This window comes from Carassius auratus, unplaced genomic scaffold (assembly GCF_003368295.1).
Source record: "Carassius auratus strain Wakin unplaced genomic scaffold, ASM336829v1 scaf_tig00215575, whole genome shotgun sequence".
Classification (NCBI taxonomy): Eukaryota; Metazoa; Chordata; class Actinopteri; order Cypriniformes; family Cyprinidae; genus Carassius; species Carassius auratus.
Window position 1 is genome coordinate 97,067 of NW_020528145.1, and position 23,566 is coordinate 120,632.

The 23,566-nt window shown below is 35.5% G+C and overlaps 1 long non-coding RNA gene across 1 annotated transcript; it reads right to left on the reverse strand.

Moving 5' to 3' along the window:
* Positions 1–10,722: 10,722 nt before the first annotated feature.
* LOC113095049 (uncharacterized) lies at positions 10,723–11,285 on the reverse strand. The gene is made up of 3 exons (XR_003288259.1): positions 11,177–11,285; positions 11,010–11,075; positions 10,723–10,748 (listed from the first exon to the last, which is right to left on the reverse strand). It is a non-coding gene; the product is annotated as an uncharacterized LOC113095049 (long non-coding RNA).
* Between the last annotated feature and the right edge of the window lie 12,281 nt (positions 11,286–23,566).

Genomic DNA, 23,566 nt, shown 5'->3' on the forward strand with positions numbered 1-23,566 from the left:
TTAGGTCATAAAGTTTTACGACCTGGTCAGGAGTAGGGTTACAGAATCATGACTCTATTTGAGAACCTTAAAATGAGGAGAAACATTTCCAATTTACAAGTCAGCAAAATTATAATCCTCGCATAACAAAGATTAACCATTTTATGCAATACACAAACATATTCAAAATACATCTTATTAATAAAATGACGAAGGTAACGAACGTTAAGAAAGGTTTGTTTGTGTGTGTGTGCTTATGTGTATGTGTTGTGGAATGTGGGGATTTTGTGTCTCCTTTGAGGCTGCCCACGTGACTCTGGAATTTCTTGTCGTAAATAATTTATATCCAGCCAGGCTGGCACCAGGCCAGGCATTTAGTTTAGAAAGGTTTCATTTTATATGCCTGAATTCAACCCATGAATCGATGACCTGCTACAGGACCATGGTATCCCTGTTCTTAATTGGCCTGAAAACTCGTCTGACCTTAACCCCATAGAAAATCTATGTGATATTGTGAAGAGCAAGATGCAATATGCCAGAACAAAGAATGCAGAAGAGCTGAAGGCCACTATCAGAGCAACTTGTGCTCTCATAACACCTGAGCAGCGCCACAGACTGATCGACTCCATTCCACGCCGCATTGCTGCAGTAATTCAGGCAAAAGGAGCCCCAACTAATTATTTAGTGCTGTGCATGCTCATACTTTTCATGTTCATGCGTTTCAGTTGGCTAAGATTTCTAAAAATCCTTTCTTTGTATTGGTCTTAAGTAATATTCTAATTCTCTGAGAATTTGGGATTTTCCTTAGTTGTCAGTTATAATCTTTAAAATTAAAAGAAATAAACATTTGAAATATATCAGTCTGTGTGTAATGAATTAATATAATATAAAAGTTTCACTTTATGAATGGAAATAGTGAAATAAATAAACTTTTTGATGATATTCTAATAAAATGACCAGCACCTGTATTATTGTAGCACAGTTTGTGCTGAATACAAAAAACAAAAAAAACTTACATGTTGGCCAATAGTATGTTACAAGAACCGGTATCTGAAATAAGCACAAATATCAGGTCATGTGAAAACATCTCGAGGGCCCCAAAACAACCACAGAGGGTTACATTTTTTTTAAAAACGTATGGATTTGATTACTTTACTTTACTTTACTTTACTTAATAAAATTGCCTTGCCTTGTCTTGACTACTTTACTTTGTCTGTACAGTTTTCCTGAACAGAAATTCCTATTTGAATCTGCCATTAAAAAAAAAAATACAATAAAAAATACAATAAACAGTAAAAAAAAAAAAAAACAGTAACATATCTATAAAACAAACAGTACACACATTTATCCCCATGAAAAAAACAACATAAATAAAAAACTCTGTATATGTATGTATATGCCTTCACACACTAACTCACAGAATATATGATAAATAAAAAAATATTTTAAATAATTTTCAGTCAGGGTTCAGAAGTGGCCATAGCACTATCACTGCTGCTACATTAGTGACAAATGATATTATTGGGGCCTTAGATAAGAAGCAACATTCTGCTGCATTATTTGTTGATCTTTCTAAGGCATTTGATTCGGTTGATCATGGATTGTTATTGACCAAACTACGTTCAATTGGTTTAAGTGAGAAGGCTGTTGCATGGTTCCAGAATTATTTGGTAGATCGTATTCAATGTGTTTATGCTGAGGGTTATAAATCTGATTTTCTTGAGATAACTAAAGGTGTCCCTCAAGGATCAATCTTAGGACCCATTTTGTTTTCAATTTTTATAAATGATTTGGATAGAGATGTTCAAGCCAAATTACATTTATACGCTGATGATACAGTGGTTTACACCCAGGCTTCCACCATTTCAGTAGCAGTGCAGGAACTTCAGACTGCATTTCAGGCATTGCAATACACATTATTGAGTCTAAAATTGGTTTTAAATACACAGAAAACAAAGTTTATGGTCTTCTCAAAAGCTCGAGCACAGCTACTCGACAATTGTGGCATTTTGTCATTAGATGGGAAATCAATTGAAAGAGTGTCTTCATATAAGTACTTGGGGATATGGATAGATGATAAGCTTTCCTTCAATGAACATATTACTGCTTTAGTTAAGAAACTTAAAGTCAAGCTTGGCTTCTATTACAGAAACAAATCTTGCTTTACTTTTAGTGCTAGGAAGAAACTTGTGGAAGCTACTTTTCTGCCTGTAATTGATTATGGAGATATATTGTACATGCATGCTGCATTTTCCATCCTGCGTCATGTAGATTCAGTTTACCATGCATCACTACGATTCATAACAAATACAAAGTCCCTTACCCATCACTGCATTCTTTATGATTTAGTTGGTTGGAAATCACTTAAAATTCGTAGACAACAGCACTGGTATATCTTTATTTATAAAGCTATACTTGGCAAATTTCCACTGTACCTCTGTAACCTCCTCTCTGTTTGCTCTGGTACCTATCAGCTACGCTCCTCAAAGTGGTTGCTTTTTAATGTGCCACGAGTTATAACCGAATTGGGAAAAACTGCCTTTTCTTATTTAGCACCTTGGGGGTGGAATAATCTACAAAAAGAGCTAAAGTTAGAAACCCTTATGTCCTTAAATGAATTTAAAACTACTATAAAGAGTGTTGTGATGGAGACATGTTCTTGTTTTTCTTAAGAGTCTCATTGTGTTTTATATTTTTATTTTTAATATTTTGTACTTCTTTTATTGTTAAAATGTACTTTAGTGTTTGTTATGTATGCATTTGTTGTGATTTGGCTGCTACCTTGGCCAGGTCTCTCTTGTAAAAGAGATTCTGAATCTCAATGGGACCTCCTGGTTAAATAAAGGTATAATAATAAAAATACTCAGAAAATAAGAATTTGTTTTAAAACAGTCACCAAAAATGGAACAAATGATTTTTAATATATGTTCTTTTTAGCCAGTGGTTTACACAGCCTATGCCCTGAAGGGAGGGCCTTGAAGCAGGAATGGAGGGTTTTCTGTTTCAGTTTTAGACTAACATACCACAAAACAATGTTAAAATACTTTCAATCATCGATCTATAAATAATGGTAAAAATCATTAACTTGTTGAAAGTTGCTGAATGTAAATGTTACATAAACTAAACCAAGACAGTCCAAACAATTGTGCACAATTATCTGAGGACATTTGCAATCTTTTCTTTCAAATTACAGAGTGGCTGATGGAGAGCCATTAACCTTGAAAAGCAGTTACATTTGAAACATCACAAATAATTGTATCAAATGGGATAGTTATTTCAATAACAGATATCTAGCTCAAAGATGAAGTGCTACGAAGAGACAAGATTCAGAAATCAAGCTAAGAGGCAAATAATATTTAACAATATTAATCTTTTATATGATATAATATCAACGTTTATTGATGGGATGGATTTTTTTTTTTTATTGGCTAGATACATATATTGATATATTAAATTGTTTCTAATAGGTTTCATATGTTTTAACTTTTATGATAATATATGAAAATGTATATATATACACATGTATTGCAGTTGCATATGGGTTTACATTAAAGGCATAGTTCACCAAAAAATTTCATCAGTTACTCATCCTGACGTTCTGTCTTTCTTTTGCTGAACAAAAATAAAGTTATTTTTCTGGTAGCAACTGACTTCCATTATCTGGGGAAAATATTATGGAAATCAGTGGGCACCATCAAGTTACCCACATTCATCAAAATATCTTCTTTTGTGATCAGAAGAAGAATGAAAATCATGCATGTTTGGAACAACTTGAGGGTGAGTAAATTATAACAGAATTTTCAGTTTAGGATTACCTATGCCTTAAGTTAACCACCTACAGATACATCATATGATAAGGTATTTCAACTATACTGTATATAGTTTCCGCATTCATTTCCTTTGGTATCACATGAGGACAATGAGATATATCCCAAATCTGATTCGTAAAAGCTTTTAAATTACTGTATTAGTAGAATGTGTTTACGTGTTCTAATGATCAGTAAACAGTAATTAATTTCAACCCACTAAACTTGAAAATGTAAGTTTAATTGGTGCTTTAAATTAAGTGAAACCAATCTATGTGTAAAATCAGGAGGTGTTAGGGGCCTTTTTAAAACTGAGGCTCCTAATCCATTTCCACACTGCATCTAAAGGCAGAGTCTTATGGCAATATATAGTTTTAATGCAAGCCACATAACCAGTATTGTGCATGTGTGTTATAGTAGATTGGCACATCCTTTGCCATATTCACTGCTTCTGGCTTGGTGTTTACAGGGGCAGTAGGCTTTGATAATGATAGTGGAACTGGCCAGTAGCGAACAGGAGGTGTAGGTGTGAGAACAGGGGGCCTGTGGTCCCATGTGAGAATGTGACCATCGCCCTTCTACCACCTGTAGTCTCAGCAGGGAGCTCTCTCTCTCTTTCTCTCTCTCTCTCACACACACACACACACACACACAAAGTACAATACAGAGAGAGGCACTGTGAGGTATATTAACATCCACAAGGGTCTCTGGCACTGATGTGCCACATCATCCTCATTTACTTAGTTGACAGCTTTTAACAAGACAACTGCTCATTGCTGTTTGCCAAACATTTTGATTAATAGTGAAGTTTGAGTAAACAGTATGACCAATTTACATACACAATAAAGCCAGCAGAATCAGTGAGGATAAATCTCTGATACAAAACATGCATTCCAGTCTGGAAGGCCCCATAAGTCAGCTAGTGATGCAGGTGGGTGCATATGTCTAAGCATCTGTATGCAACAATCCATGATCTCTCATATCTCACTTCCTTCTACACTCTCTGATATTTATCTGATATTTACCATTGTCCTTTATTTTACCGTACATTTCTTTAATTTGTCTTCTTTAATTTATCTCTAACAAGTCTGCCTCTTCCTATTCTTGACTCTTGGCCCATTTCACTATATGTAGATTCTCAAAAGATTAATTCTACTTTTGCCATGGTGTTGCTCTTGCTCTCCTGCCCTTGGCTTGAGATGCATGTATCAGAATGTGTCACCCCTTTCTCTCTCTTTGCACTTCTCTTTAACTGACTCTTGTTCTTTTGCTCCAGCTGGATGATGGGTTGATGAAACTCATCTTCATGCTAAACCTCAATGATTTTTTGGTTAAATCAAAGGGGCATTTGAGCAAGAGTGTATGTGTAGTTTGAGAAAGGGAGGCTTGCTGCTCTCACAATATAAAATGCACAGTTATACAGTTAGTTAAAATAAAAAATAAAAACCTTCCTACTCTTCTAACCATGACCCTATCAGTACTCTTGGAACCACTGATTCAGAATGATTGACAACTCAGTTTTCAAGATCATTTGCTCTCAAATTAAAATATTCAAGAAGAGAAGAAGGGTTTAGAAGCCTGCAGGATGCCTTGAACCAGACACAGGACTAAAGAGCAAAAGAGTTGAACAACATAAGACAGGGGCAGTGCTGTTTTTTTTTGCCCCTCCCCTCTTCTTCCCCAAACATAGAGTGTGTCTATGTTTGCGTGTTACCTCTGGGACTGCCCCGGCCTGGCTCGGCCTACACGCCATCTGCTGCATAATGTAATGGGATGGAACCCCAAATCCTTCATTTCCACTTAATGCCTGTCATCTCAGAGTGCTGTGTGTGTGTATGTGTGTGATGTGTATACCATCATGGGTACCCTAGCAACCACATAGCAACACCCTAGCAACCGCCCCAATTACCCTAGCAACCACCCTGGGTACCTTAGCAACGGCCCTAGCAACCATCATAGGGACCCTAGCAACCGCCCTAGCAACCACCCCGGGTACCCTAGCAACTGCATAGCAACACCCTAGCAACCACCCCGATTACCCTAGCAACCACCCTTGGTACCTTAGCAACGGCCCTAGCAACCATCCTTGGTACCCTAGCAACCACATTAGCAACCACCCCAGGTACCCTAGCAACCTCATTGCAACAACCTAGCAACAGAGGGTGAGTTTTGCCCACTGATCTATAATATAGAATTGGATTGCTCATGACGTCATTAAAGTGAAGCCGCCGCGCCGCCATATTGGTAATCCCTAGTGTGCGAAAAAGTTCCATTGAATTAATAGGAATTTGTATGATTTTAATGAGAAAACATCACCTAACAAGTCAGTGTTTATAAATATGAAGTATCACTGTACATTATTACAATGCTAACACCCTAGGCATGTAAACGGTTATTTTTTAAATGTCGGGAATTTCCCCTACTTATTAAAAAGCTACGTTCATTACAGTAGTGAGCATCATGAACATGATAAACATCAGACAGACACGACCTCAACACATATAACAAACTACAAAGTGTTCATTCTGAAATCTGAATTTATTCAGAGAAATAACTGACTATATACAGTACGGACTTAAGAAATAAATACAAAGCTTTATTTCCCAGATAGTAATTTTTTTTTCATTATAGAGAAATATTAACAACATAATTGTATAATTCATTCTAATATATTAAAATCCATTTCTGATACTAATACGTTCGTTTAATAATTCCTGAATAACTAAGAAATAAGTCATTTTTGTGTTTGATCAGTTACCTGTGTCGTCAGTTCGCAGCAGACACCCACCTACACTATTTAAATATATCGCTTATCCTGCCCCAAAAGACTGTAAACACTGCAGATAACATCTGAAGTAAACATTACTTTATTACACATAACATAAAAACGAGTCCCGTTTGACTGATCAGCTTCTAATCGAGTTATTTTAGGTTTGAATGTAACTCAATGGTGCTTTCTGCTGGTAGGGATTAGTAAGATGGCGGATCGAACACTTCCGGTGGCTTCACTACCTGTTGGCAGTTTAGAACGTGATGAGCGATCCAGTTATATATATAGATCAGTGGTTTTGCCACTGCAAGCACCACTCACATTTTCTTCAGGAAATGTACATTCTATTTATGTTGGCTTGTTGGCTTGGCAACAATACTGTTATGCTATTTAAACTTCTTCTTTTTCTTATTTTTATTTTTCTGACAGAAATTCTAAACGCTACTCCTCCTAGGGCTTTAAAGCCACAAGCCCCAAACTCGGCAGACACCTGCGGGATAGAGTGGTGGTGTGTGCTATATCTTTTTTTTTAATTAATTTTTAAATGTCAAAATACATTACCCATAGACTTACATTATCTGAGAAAAATTGCGCCCCTAGTTGCAATACCCGATCTAAGGTTTACTTCACTTTTAAATCGGTCAGATATTCCGTAAATAATACAATTTCCCTCAAACTGACAAGCTAAACCAACTTATCTGATTATTACAGGGGTTAGGGCTCATTAATAATTTATTTCTGGGCAGAGAGTAGTCAGAAAGATGAGAGTCGCTGCTTCTCAGCTCAGGCATTACACAGAGCTCACAACGAGCGAATTTATTCTTATTTAAGATCTTTTATTATTAAATTATATCGGCGATTGCACGCAATCTACCCGTTAGAACACACCAAGAGCTAAATTCAGATGTTTCTTAACTGTTTAAAGTAATAACATGATATATTCGCGGCAGCCAACTGTTCGCGAACTCGCGATGTATTTCTCTGAACACTTGAAGTCCACATTTACAGCCTTCACATGAAAACACTGCAGCGAAACGGCACAAAACAATTAGAAGAATATACTATACACATGAAAATGAGTGTTTATATGTGCTTGTGAGATTTCTCTGTCAGACTGAACGTCTGAGCGTTGCTCAGCGTTGCGTAACATGGTAAAGCAGGGGGCTAGAGCTACACTGCAACAAAAATGGTCGCATTTGCATCACTGATTATTTTTTTACCTACTTATGTGTTATGCTATGATTTAATATGAGCATTTATTAAAACAGAAATGTGTATTTTAAGAATACGTTTTATAACATGCTCCGAGCATTCAACACATCAAGTTCCCAGATAGCAAATGACATGTGGCCCAGTTCTGGCCCACATCTCCCATATTCTTCTGGCCCACATACCGCACGGAATGACGGCGATGACTCAACCTGAGTCTGGCTGACATATGTCAGCCACAACTGAACCAGATCTGGGCCACATCTCAGAAATGGTGTGGGTGACATCTGGGCCATATCGTGCCCAGTTTTGTCTGAAAGAAGTCAGCCACAACTGTACCAGATCCATGCCGCATCTCACAAATGGCATGGGCGACACCTGGCCCAGATGTCAACCACGCCATTTCTGAGATTTGGCCCAGATCCGGATCTGGGCCAAATCTCAGAAATGGCGTGGTTGACATCTGGGCCAGGTGTCGCCCATGCCATTTGTGAGATGCGGCATGGATCTGGTACAGTTGTGGCTGACTTCTGGGTTAGATATGGCCCATATTTACCCTTTCTAGACACAAAAGAATATGTAATTCATCCAGAATAAAGAAAACACTCATGTAGTCTAAACTGCTTTATTAAAATATAATAATTAGACAAATAAATATACATACATGAATACAACTGCATGTATAGATATAAAACAAATACATTTACATTATTACAAAATAAAAAATGCAGATAAATATTTATAAATATAATTAAATACACATTAACATTACATTTACATTTAGCAGACACTTTTATCCAAAGCAACTTACAAATGAGGACAATGGAAGCAATCAAAATCAACAAAAGAGCAATGATATACAGGTGCTGGTCATATAATTAGAATATCATCAAAAAGTTGATTTATTTCACTAATTCCATTCAAAAAGTGAAACTTGTATATTATATTTATTAATTACACAGACTGATATATTTCAAATGTTAATTTCTTTTAATTTTGACGTTTATAACTGACAGCTAAGGAAAATCCCAAATTCAGACGCGGCAGAGAGGAGTGAGTATGAGAAACATTCAGATACACAAGCTGATTCAGTCTTCTGAATTGGGAGTAGCGAACATGCATTATAAACTTCTTTCAAATTAGAATCTGTTGTGGAGATAAAATGTGCAAGATAACGTATATGCACTAATAAAAACATCAAACAAAAAACATCAAACAAAAAAAAAATTATCTTTTACTCTCCAGTACTGAAAGCAGAACTGGTAAGGGAGCCCTTGATACTGTGACACAGCTCTTTCAAATTAACATTACCTTTTTTGCAGTGGCGGTAGTTTGTATGTCCATCTATAGTTGCCATCATCTAAGGTCTTTTGAGGACTGGTATCATCTGAAGTCCTCACAAGTCCTGCAAGTCCTGTGCTGTGCAGTTTCTAATAACCCTGGGATGGACATTTGCAGAAACAGGAAGATTAGCATAGCTGCTGTTCATATCATTTCAGGCAATGTGCACTTTTTACTATTTCATCAATGGAGTACATTGAGTACTATTTTTAATCTAGTAGCTTTAAACTGAAATAATTTTCCCTTAATAAACAAATTATTTGTTGTCTGTTTTTGGGGAACAGACAAAATCTCTATAGAATGGACTGCATATGCCAGAGTAACATTTAATACATTTAAAAAAAATTTAACTGGGAGGAACATCATAACTGTAATTTACACAACCATTCAAGAGTTTGGGGTCTGTAAGATATTTTATGCCTTTATAAAAAATCTCTTATGCTCACCACACTTCCATTTATTGAATCAAATTACAGTAAAATAGTAACACTGTGACTATTACAATTCAAAACAACTCTTTTCTATGTGAATATTATGTTAAAACATAATTTATTCCTTTGATCAAAGCTGAATTTTCAGCATCATTACTCCAGTCTTCAGTGACAAATCTTCAGAAATCATTCTAATATGATGATTTACTGCTCAAGAAACATTTCTGATTATGATCAATGTTAAAATACAGACGTGCTGAATTTTTTTTGTTGGATTCGTTGTTACATAGACTCCAAAAATTTGAATGTTAGTGTTACATGCATCAAATTGTTCAAAATCATCTGTTTCAAATCGTGTTCCTGTAGTTCAACTGGTAGAGCACTGTGCTAGCAAGCAAGCAAGCGCAAGGTTGGGGGTTTGATTCCCCGGGAACACATGATATGTAAAAATTGATAGCCTGAATGCACTGTAAGTCGCTTTGCATAGATGCATAAATAAATGCAGGTCTTTTGAACTTTGTATTCATCTGTGAATCCTGAAAAATAAAATGCATCACGGTTTCCACCAAAAAAATTAAGCAGCACAACTGTTTCAACGCTGATAATAAGTTTCTTGAGCAGCAAATCAGCATTTCTGAGGGATCCATGTGACACTGAAGACTGGAGAAATTATGCTGAAAATGATGCTGATACAGCTGCACATCACAGGAATAAATTAGTTTATAATGTATTCACATAGAAAACAGCTATTTTAAATTGTAATAATATTTCACAATATTACTCTTTTTACATATTTTAATCAAATAGTTACTACAGAGGTGAGCAGAAGATAATTATTACAAATTGTATCAACTTCAAGCTTTTGAACACTAGTGTACTGTATATTTGAGGTTTGACTTACTGTACTAGTCTTGTGGTCAATAGCATCTTGGAGATGTTGTCTTACAGTAGGTTCACTCCGACTCTGCTGGATGCAGCAGGCCATCAGCACTGAAGAATCTAGGAACAAAACAAGCGATTTGACACAGAGCCAACAATATTTAGTCTGCAGTTCCAGGTTTATTAGATGGAAACAAGCTAGAGCAGGTGAAATGCAAAAAATTAATAAAATAACAGATTCATTGCGATATATGTTGTGAAAAAAATGCATATTATGTTACTTAACCTTTTCAGCGCTTCCCAGATCTCTGTTGTAGAAGGATTATTTTGTCACTCTTGAAATCGCAGAAAAGTTTTATGTTTACCATAAAAGATCAAAACAACTTTAGTTTTCAGCCAATTTTCGCACTCCTTGATAACGTGACGTCATCGATAAACAGTAAAGTGTAAAATGTTAAGGTTAAATAAATTAAGCAATTTCCAATCATCCATTGAAAGATTACCAACAAAACAGCCAAAATCTATCATCTACAGATGAAGATTTGATTAAAAGCCCAAACTTTCATAAATAAGAGAACAATAGAGTTATCACACCTGACCATATGTCGTCTGAAAACGGTAGAAATGCTAACGGACTTTTTCGAAGACATTAAACCATTCCTATAAAGTAAATAAACAACAGAAGCGAGTCAAATACAAGTAAGAGAAGTGTCAACAACAGTTATAAGTAATATTTGTGTGATTTCATGGACTTAACTCACCTGAAAACAGTGAAATCAGCGAGAAACGGGTTGTTTCCTCATGACATTTGCAGTGTTGCGCTCCGTTTCCATGGCAACTCCATCCGGTCCGCGCGCACTCCCATGAAAGCACGTCACGAATTTAAAGTCACACGCTTACTTTACATAAATAAACATATGAATAAACATATGCCCCTTTTTTTATTTCAGTAAGAGGGGGCGCCGCCATTTGTAAATTTAATGTGTCTGGCTTTCGGTGTCATTCCAGCTATATTAGCTGTACAAACAGCTTGTTTTGCTGTTTACTGTTGCAAACTGCTGTATCTTACCATGTTATTTTTAATGTATTGTGTTAGTTATGAACGTACTGGTTTGTAGTGCAAACAGTTTTACCGTTTACTGCACTTTGTTCTTCTTGTTATTTCCCTATAACCATGACCATACCCAGATAGCACAGGTACGTTGCGGGGACGTCTGTGCGATGTATGCTTTTGCATCTGGGAGACGTCGTTTTTAGGGCGTTTGCTCATCTGGAAGACGTCGCATAGACGTCTTTTTCCGATGTTCCAGCGATCTCCGGTAGACATATTACAGACGTTTAATATTTGAATGTTATGTCTATTAGACATCTGATTTACATAGCATAGACGTCGTTCTTAATTGTACGATTTTATACGTTCCTTCATATTTCCTTTTATTGATCACAGCTTTAGTTACACTGATTATGCATGCGTCTTCAGATATGAGAAAAGTATAGTAACTAACCCCAAGTATTTTCCACTCAGAATGAAAGAACACAACATGCTGTTGAATGATTTGTATCCTTTTATTAACAGTGAATGAAAATAAGCAGTCGTTTATGTTATTATTATTATTATTATTTTAATACTGAACCAACCAAACAAACAACAAAAAATCAAGTTGACTAACAAGGCATTCTCCCTGGGGCCAAGCGGAGATAATCCTTAATGTGTTTTTCAGCCTCTGCTTCAGTTGGCGACGGAAGCACGGGATTCTTCATAGCTGCTCCTGCATGTTAAAAGGTAAAACTTAAATAAGTTTAACAAATAAAACTTTTTTCACTTATTGTTTAATTAAATCCTCAAAATATGTTTTTTTTTAAACTGGGCTCTTATGAATTTAGACAATGATAAGCAAACTATAAAAAATGATTTCAACATCCGTCCTTCCCTAAAGCTATAATGTCTGTATCAGTATCAGTTAAATTATTCATTATTCTATTAGTCATGTAAGATAAATGCATGCCGATCCAAACAAATCCATTTAAGAATTATGCATTAACTGCGCAAAATAATGTAAAATAAGACATTTAATCACACATTCACATACAATTGCTTTGTGGATAGAATTAGATCACTACATAATTCAAAATGTCATTCAATTATGATATCGCTAATTTAAAATTAATTTTGTAGTTCTATAGCCCAGTGCAAAATGCCAGGCCTGCACATAATAGTGGGACAAAGTGGCACTTTTATAGTTTAAGATTTTGTATTGTTGCTTTTACGAACACTCATATATGTATGTATGTGTGTGTGTGTGTATATATATATATATATATATATATATATATATATATATATATATATATATATATATATATATATATGTGTGTGTGTGTGTGTGTGTGTGTGTGTGTGTGTGTGTGTGTATAAGGTGCATCTTGAATAAATGTGAATATCATGAAAAAAGTTTACATTTTTTGTAACTTTTTTTATTAAAAAGTTACATTTTCATATATTCTAAAGATTCATATATATATTAGTGCTGTCAATCGATTAAAAAAAAATAACAAATTAATCGCACAATTTTTTTAAATTAATCGCGATTAATCGCGATTAATCGCAATTAAAAGACTGAAACTTTTTGGATATGTAAATGTAAAATGTAAATAATTAATGTAAACTCAAGACAAAGAAACTATTTAAATTCAAAATATGATTGTTTATTGGAATTTTTGTTTAACTTTCAACACAGATTTTCTCATGTAAACAACATACCTGCAATAAACCATCAATATTCTCCAAATTAACTGTTGGCTTGAAAGCCATATTTATTACAGAAATAAAAACACAGGCATGTAAGTACCATTTGAATTTCAAAACAATCAATGCCAATAAAAAACAAAAATGATTTCCATGTTGAATTCTAAGTGGACTGCAAAAAAAATTCCAAAGTATAGTCATTGCCAGTGCTTTAAGTGGGCCGGTATGCACTGGTACTCAGTACAGCCACTTCCAAATATAGCTCTTGAGCGTACCGCCACCTCTCCGTGCGCCCAGAACGTGCTTGTTGCGTACCGGTTTGGACATCTGTTTTAATAGAGGTTTTAATCTTTTACCTGCACTGCCGATTTTCAGAGCGCCCTTCACAATGCGAGCTTCCTAATTCATCCCACCCAGAGCAGAAACTACATTACCCATTCACCCTTAAGTTATAAAAGTGAATAGCGCAAAATCTTGAGTATTTATTGTCTGATAAACATTAAAAACTGTCTGCAGAGGTTGAGTCGTCCTGCAGCCCCCGCTGGCTGTTTATTGGCTGCAGCATCTTTTTTCTAAGTTCTAAAAAAATACCGTAGACGGCAAGGCACAAATTTAGATATTCATTTATCTAATTAATCTATAGCCTATGCACAAAGACAATATGATCTTTTTGTCCCCTTTTTGTTTTAAAGCTTGATGAAGAGAGAGAGCGCAAGTTGCTGCAGCTGAGGAGGACAGTGATGCACGCGTACAGGGGTGATTGACAGTTCGCGGCACTGTGTACAAAAAATACTCCGCTACACAATTATTTCGTTATTTCGTTTAAGCTTATTAACGTTAGCGTTACAGAAAGGTCTGATTTACGCACTGTTACAGTCATTGTTTTTTTTGTTTTTTTAAACAATGACATTTGAGTTCATGATTTTAATGTTGCTGTTTCTTGTGGCAGACTAAATGAAGAGATATTCATTTATCTAATTAATCTATAGCCTATGCACAAAGACAATATGATCTTTTTGTCCCCTTTTTGTTTTAAAGCTTGATGAAGAGAGAGAGCGCAAGTTGCTGCAGCTGAGGAGGACAGTGATGCACGCGTACAGGGGTGATTGACAGTTCGCGGCACTGTGTACAAAAAATACTCCGCTACACAATTATTTCGTTATTTCGTTATAAAACTCTGCCGGATTACTCTTCAGTCTGCCACAAGAAACATATGTTTCTTGTGGCAGACTGAAGAGTAATCCGGCAGAGTTTTATACTGAAACTTTCCGTCTAAAAGTCCTTCCTTGGTCTTATCCATATTTCTTTGCACGTTGAACACACATAGGCCACAACTGGAAATAAAAAAAAAACTGCAACCGCGTTAATTGCGTTATTTTTTTTTAACGCGTTAAATATTTCAAATTAATCGAATGCGTTAACGCGCTAATTTTGACAGCACTAATATATATATATTTTTTTTTCTTTTCTTTTCCTTTCTTTTCTTTTTTTTTTTTTTTTTTTTTTTTTTTTTTTGATGATTAGAGCTTAATTTAATGAAAAGTGAAAAAAAAAAAAAAGTGAAGTGAAGTGACATTCAGCCAAGTATGGTGACCCATACTCAGAATTTGTGCTCTGCATTTAACCCATCCGAAATGCACGCACGCACGCACGCACACACACACACACACACACACAGAGCAGTCGGCAGCCATTTATGCTGCGGCGCCCGGGGAGCAGTTGGGGGTTCGATGCCTTGCTCAAGGGCACCTAAGTCGTGGTATTGAAGGTGGAGAGAGAGCTGTTCATGCACTACCCCCACCTACAATTCCATCCGGCCCGAGACTAGAACTGACAACCCTTCGATTGGGAGTCCAACCCTCTAACTATAACTATGGTAAATCGTGGTAAATCATGCTAGAATCATAGTAAATCATACTTGAACATGGTAAATCATGGTATACTATAGTAAATAATGGTAAACTATGGTAAATCATGGTAAATCATGGTAAACTATGGTAAATCATGCTAATCTATGGTAAATCATGCTAGAATCAGTAAATTATGCTTGAACATTGCAAATCGTGGTATACTATAGTAAATCATGGTAAACTATAGTAAATCGTGGTAAATCATGGTAAACTATGCTAAATCATGCTAGAATCAATAAATCATACTTGAACATGGTAAATCGTGGTATACTATAGTAAATCATGGTAAACTACGGTAAATTGTGGTAAACTATGCTAAATCAGGCTAGAATCAGTAAATCATACTTGAACATGGTAAATCATGGTATACTATAGTGAATCATGGTAAACTATGGTAAATTGTGGTAAACTATGGTAAATCATGCTAGAATCAGTAAATCATACTTGAACATGGTAAATTTTGGTATACTGTAGTAAATCATGGTAAACTACGGTAAATCGAGGTAAACTATGGTAAATCATGCTAGAAACATGCTAGTCGCATGTTAGTCATGCTAGAAAAATGCTAATCATGCTAGCGACATGCTAATCATGCTAGCAACATGCTAGTCGCTTGCTAGTCATGCTAGCAACATGCTAATCATGCTAGAAACATGCTAGCGACATGCTAGCAATGTGCTAATCATGCTAGAAATATGCTAGCAACAATGCTAATCATGGTAAAATCATGCTAGCAACATGCTAGTCGCATGCTAATAATGCTAGAAACATGCTAACAACATGCACACAACATGCTAATCATGCACGCAACATGCTAATCATGCTAGAAACATGCTAGCGACATGCTAGCAATGTGCTAATCATGCTAGAAATATGCTAGCAACAATGTTAATCATGGTAAAATCATGCTAGCAACATGCTAGTCGCATGCTAGTCATGCTAGAAACATGCTAACAACATGCACGCAACATGCTAATCATGCACACAACATGCTAGCGAAATGCTAGCAATATGTTAAACATGCTAGAAACATGGTAGCAACATGCTAATCATGGTAAAATCATGTTAACAACATGCTAGTCCCATGCTAATCATGTTAGAAACATGCTAACAACATGATAATCATGCTAGCAACATGTTAATCATGCTAGAAACATGTTAGCAATATGCTAATAATGCTAGGAATATAATAGCAACAATGCTAATCATGGTAAAATCATGCTAGCAACATGCTAGTTGCATGTTAATCATGCTAGAAACATGCTGGCTACATGCTAGCAACATGGTAATCATGCTAGCAAAATGCTAGCAACATGCTAGTCGTATGCTAATCATGCTAGAAACATGTTAACAACATGCTAGCAACATGTTAATCATGCTAGAAACATGGTAGCGACATGCTAGCAACATGTTGATCATGGTAGAAACATGCTAGCAACATGCTAATAATTATAGAGAAATGTTAGCGACATGCTAATCATTCTAAAATCATGCTAGCAACATGCTAGTCGCATGCTAATAATGCTAGAAACATGCTAACAACATGCTAATCATGCTAGAAACATGTTAGCAACGTGCTAGTCAAACGCTTATCATGTTAGAAATATACTAGCAACATGTTAGTCATGATAACAATATGTTAACAACATGCTATTAACATGCTAGAAACATGCTAGTCATTCTAATAAAATGCTAGTAGCTTGCTAATCATGCTAAAAACATGCTAGCAGCATGTTAATTATGCTAGAAACATGCTAGAAACATGGTAGCGACATGCTAGTCATGGTAGTGACATGCTAGTCATGCTAACAACATGCTAGTCATGGTAACAACATGCTAGTAACTTGCTAATCATGCTAAAAACATGCTAGCAGCATGTTAATTATGCTAGAAACATGCTAGAAACATGGTAGCGACATGCTAGTCATGCTAACAACATGCTAGTCATGGTAACAACATGCTAGTAACTTGCTAATCATGCTAGAAACATGTTAGTCACATGCATTCTTTCTATCATTCTTTCTATGCATTCTTTCTATCATTCTTTCTATCTATCATTGTTTCTTTTGAACTAATCTATGTCATTCTTTCTAATTAATCTATCTGTCATTCTTTCTAACTAATATATCTTTCTTTCTTTCAACTAATCTATCAATCTAACTTTAAACTATAAACTTCTAACTTCTTTAATCTTAAACTCTGCAGACCCGGTACCGGGTCCGAAAATAGCATGGCAGATGTTTGTGTCTCATTTGCATATCCTTCCTTATATGGTATATGGTATATGGTGGGTTCATTTGAAAGCTTAGAGTGTTTTCTTTACAAAGAATACCATTAATTGGGGTTTTATGATACATAAAGTAGTCAAATTAAGCTAAGAAATATATCCCCCCCCCCCCCCCATAAATTTCCATCTAACGATTGCAAATACGTTTTCATAAGAATGTGTATTTAACCTTTTAACTGTCACCCCCATTTTTTTACATACACGTGAAAGTACACTATTCACACTTAAATTGTTATAATTCATAAACGCTTTTGAATACAGACCAAAGGTTGGTCTCTTTTTAAAGAAGACAATCTGCAGATTATTGCAGAAGTGTAATCATTTAAAAAAATGAAAGCATAAAAAAGTTATAGAAGTTTAAACTTACTGTAAATACATTTATTATTTTATTTTTATTATATTTTATATAAAATAAATATTTTATAAAATATGTTTTAATCCAAAATTTCTATAAAATTAAAGCCATATGTCTAAATAAGTTGTGTTCCAAATTTGAAGTTGATATAAAAAAAATGTAAGTTCATATGCAATTCTGTTTAGGCGTTATACCACAAAAAGCCACCGGGGGCCATTGAAACTCCATTGAATTTTTTGGATGCATTTGTTTGTCACAAATGTATCAATTTCTCTCTCAATATTATGTCTATGACAAAATAACCACGAAATATGGAATCTTGAGACTCAGACCTTTCCAACGATATGTATTTTGTCAAGATTATGAAAAGTTTTGATTCTAAAAGACCGTTATATATTTGGAATATGACCCCTCCCACTGAGGGGGAGGAGCACGCTAAAAGATTTTAAAGTATGATTTCCATGGTAACGCAGTGTCCGATTTCAAAATGGTTTTCATAAGATGAATTTGGAGTATATAAGCTTTCAAATGATATATAATTTATGATGATTACTAAAACATGTGATAGGGAAAAAGGAAGCGGAGTAGATTTTTTGTGACAAAGGTCAGAACTCCTGTTATGATGTATATGTTTTGAGGTGCACTCTTTTTATAAATTAATCTTTTACTGTTCCTTCCTAATTTTTAACAACAAAACATGGTCAAATATCTATTTAGGAGTCTTAGACCTTTCCAACGATATATAGTTTGTCATGATTAGATTAGGATATAATTGTAATATATTGAAGTAAATTTAGGTGTCCCGTATACGGGACGGTGACATTTAACAGGTTAAAATATTTTTCACAAAACAGTCAAGTCATATATCATAAGAAAGCTCTCATTCTCAGGAATCTGATGATGTAGATCATTTTATTGTGTGACAATCACAGATCGAATGATCTTCAACAGAATCGCGATGTAAATTATTGCAAATTATTATTTATACATTTTGCACCGCTTCAGTCAGCCGCAAACAGCCACGCATACCTATATACTCGATATAATCTTATATACTCTTCTTTCAAACAAGACCATTTTTACGTTTCTGCGTGCTTCCATTGCTGAGATATAAAGCGTTTTGTACAAGTGCGCAAAAGCGCTCCAAGAGCTGTATGATTGACAAGATCTTCAACTCATATAGATGGGTCTAAAAGCCTTTCTTCTGCTATAGACATCTGACCACTTTTGTGAAGCGCTATTTGTCCTAATAGCTGCCATTCACAAGTCGTTCCCTCCAATCGAAGGTGTGATTCAGCACCGCGGGAGGGACAGGAACTGGACAGCGACTGCCCAGTCCTTTCCGCCCGTGTGACGCGATGGTCTCTGGGAAACCGAGTTTTTGGCTGCTTCTAAACAAAGGCCACGCGAGGCGAAAATACAAGCGGCCGAATCTCCGGATTTATAATGCATAATATTCATAAAACAAGTTATGGGTGGCCACCTTCGCCGTGGAGAGGTCAGGACGCGCATCTGGTAAGCCTATACGCGTGCTACTTGCCTTTTATACATATGATTCTTTATTCTGAGGCCTGGAAGCTCCGGTAGCAATAAGCTAATCTGTTTATTTTCAATATCGTACAGTATTTGACCGCATCTCAGTGAAGTTACAGTAATCAGTACAGTACTGGGGGAATAAACATAAATTAGTTTGTTGACGCTCCGAAGTTCGCGTAAAAGCTTCGGGGAGCGTGTTTACGCTGAATCAGAACCGAAACAAACAGACACGCTGAAAAACATCAAAATATTAAATATGAATGAGACAGGCGAGGTCTCCCAATCTTTACACGATGCAGAATAGACATAAATGAAATGATATGAAGCTGGAGATTGTGGATTCTATTTTAGATTTTGATAGACCAGATATTTTTTATCATTTTATGCATGTTGCTATTGTGTAATTTGACTTATTCTCTTTCAAAGACTGTTCAGAAAACACACACACAAAAAAAGCACATTGTATTGAGATGGTTCATCATATGTGAAACAAGATAAATAATACTATTTGTCACAAACAGAAGCTTTTTATGTAACTTCTGAGTGTTTTCTGTAAAATAATATACAGAGATCACATTATTCAATACTGCAAGTGTGCAAAAGATGACTTCATACTTATTTAGACTAAAATTTTATACAAAAATTGTATTATTCCTTCCTTCAGTTGGAATAGAATAACTTTAGCATACATTAGGATAGAAAGAAATTTCTGTTTTCCTCTAATAGCAGACAAATGTTAGAAAAAAATGACATTGGTCTGAAGTTGCTAGGCCTTTCATTGCCTGAGCTATTCTATTTCAAACTTCAGGTTACACAAATAAAATAAAAAAGCGCCTTGTTTTTTTCCCTATTTATTATAACACAGACAGCATATATTGTCATTTTTATCAATTTCAACAGTGTTTTATGTAATTTCAAAGGGTTTCCTTTGAAATTATACCAAACTTTCTGAGCTTACACTGTAGCATTAGTATAGGCAGGCATTCAAAATTAGGTAGGAAAATGAAAAACGGAAATCCCCAAAATAGCATTTGTGCTTTTTAAACTTCTTCAAACTTTCTGGTCAGGCTTTCTCAAGCCAACTTAAAGTTTGTCTCGACAAACTTTTTTTCTAGTTATTATTCTTCTTTTCTTCTTCTTCTTCTTCTTCTTCTTCTTCTTCTTCTTATTTTTCTGGCCGAAAAATTTTGGACACTAACTCCTCCTAGACCGTTCAAGCTACATACTCCAAACTCGGGTCAGACCTTCATACTGTTCTGACTTAGTGTGCTATATCTTTTCAGACTGGTTTGAGTTACGGTTTTCTTAAAAATGAATTTTAAAAATCATAAAAATGCCCATAGACTTTCATTGACAGGATGTTCAGATAATCCAAGCTCCAAATCCCATTAGACTCAATCAAGCTTTGATGCTAATCAATTTAAACTCATTCAAACTCATCTAATCTATCTATCTATCTATCTATCTATCTATCTATCTATCTATCTATCTATCTATCTATTTCTATCAATCTATCTATCTATCTATCTATCTATCCTAATATCATGCTAAAATCATGCTAGCAACATGTTAGTCGAATACTAATCATACTAGAAACACTAGCAACATGCTAATCATTCTAAAATCATGCTAGCAACATGTTAGTCGAATGCTAATCATGCTAGAAACATGTTAGAAACATGCTAGCAACATGCTAGCAACATGCTAATCATGCTAGCGACATGCTAGCAACATGCTAATCATGTTAAAATCATGTTATCAACATGCTAGTCGCATGCTAGTCATGCTAGAAACATGCTACCAACATGCTAATCATGTTAGCAACATGCTAGTCGCATGCTAATCATGCTAGCAAAACATGCAAGTCGCATGCTAGTCTTGCAACATGTTAATCATGCTAGAAAAATGCTAGCGACATGCTAGCAATATTTTAATCATGCTAGAAACAGGCTAGTATCATACTAATCATGCTAGAAACATGCTAGCAACATGAAAGTCGCATGCTAATCATGTTAGAAATATGCTAGCATTATGCTAATCGTGCTAAAATAATGCCAGCAACATGGTAATCACATGCTAGAAACTTGCTACCAACATGCTAATCATGCTAAAATAATGCTAGCAACATGCTAGTCGACCTAGAAACATGATAACAACATGTTAAGCATGACAGCAACATGCTAGTCGCATGCTAGTCATGCTAGCGACATGCTAGCAACATGGTAGCAACATGCTTATCATGTTAGATACATGCTAGAAACATGCTAGCAAACATTCTAATCATGCTAGAAACATGCTAGCAACATGCTAATGAAACATGATAACAACATGTTAAGCATGCGAGCAACATGCTAGTCGCATGCTAGTCATGCTAGAAACATGTTAACAACATGGTAGCAACATGCTAATCATGTTAGATACATGCTAGCGACATGCTAGCAAACATTCTAATCATGCTAGAAACATGCTAGCAACATGATAATCATGGTAAAATCATGTTCCGACATGCTAGCAACATGCTAATCATGTTAGGAAACTTGCTAGTCGCATGCTAATCATTCTAGCGAAACATGCTAGTCGCATGCTAGTCTTGCAACATGTTAATCATGCTAGAAACTTGCTAGCGACATGCTAGCAATATTTTAATCATGCTAGAAACAGGCTAGTATCATGCTAATCATGCTAGAAACATGCTAGCAACATGAAAGTCGCATGCTAATCATGTTAGAAACATGCTAGCATTATGCTAATCGTGCTAAAATAATGCTAGCAACATGCTAGTCACAAATGCTAGAAACATGGTAATCATGCTAGCAAAATGCTAGTAACATGCTAGTCGTATGCTAATCATGCTAGAAACATGTTAACAACATGTTAGCAACATGTTAATCATGCTAGAAACATGCTAGCAACATACTAATCGCATGCTAACAACATGTTAATCATGTTAGAAAAATGCTAGCAATATGCTAATCATGTTAGGAATATGCTAGCAACAATGCTAATCATGATAAATCATGCTAACAACATGCTAGTTGCATGTTAATCATGCTAGAAACATGCTAACAACATGGTAACCATGCTAGTCGTATGCTAATCATGCTAGAAACAATGCTAATCATGGTAAAATAATGCTAGCAACATGCTAGTTGCATGTTAATCATGCTAGAAACATGCTAGCGACATGCTAGCAACATGGTAATCATGCTAGCAAAATGCTAGCAACATGCTAGTCGTATGCTAATCATGCTAGAAACATGTTAACAACATGCTAGCAACATGTTAATCATGCTAGAAACATGGTAGCGACATGCTAATCATACTAGAAACATGCTAGTCACATGCTAGTCATGCTAGCAACATGTTAATCATGCTAGAAACATGTTAGCAATATGCTAATCATGCTAGGAATATAATAGCACATGCTAATCATGCTAGAAACATGTTAACAAAATGCTAACAACATGTTAATCATGCTAGAAACATGGTAACGACATGCTAGCAACATGCTAATCATACTAGAAAAATGCTAGTCGCATGCTAGTCATGCTAGCAACATGTTGATCATGCTAGAAACATGTTAACAATATGCTAATCATGCTAGGAATATAATAGCAACAATGTTAATCATGGTAAAATCATGCTAGCTACATGCTAGTTGCATGCTAATCATTCTAGAAACATGTTAACAAAATGCTATCAACATGTTAATCATGCTAGAAAAATGCTAGCGACATTCTAGCAACATGCTAATCATGCTAGACATGCTAGAAAAATGCTAGCAACATGCTAATCATGATATAAACATGTTAATCACATGATAATCATGCTAGACACATGTTAACAACATGTTAAAATCATGCTAATCATGTTAGCAACATGCTAGTCACATGCTAATCATGCTAGAAACATGCTAGCAACATGCTAATCATGCTAGAAACATGCTAGCAACATGTTAATCATGCTAGAAACATGTTAGCAATATGCTAATCATGCTAGGAATATAATAGCAACAATGTTAATCATGGTAAAATCATGCTAGCTACATGCTAGTTGCATGTTAATCATGCTAGAAACATGTTAGCGACATGCTAGCGACATGCTAGCAAAATGGTAATCATGCTAGCAACATGCTAGTCAACCTAGAAACATGATAACAACATGTTAAGCATGACAGCAACATGCTAGTCGCATGCTAGTCATGCTAGCGACATGCTAGCAACATGGTAGCAACATGCTAATGATGTTAGATACATGCTATCGACATGCTAGCAAACATTCTAATCATGCTAGAAACATGCTAGCAACATGCTAATG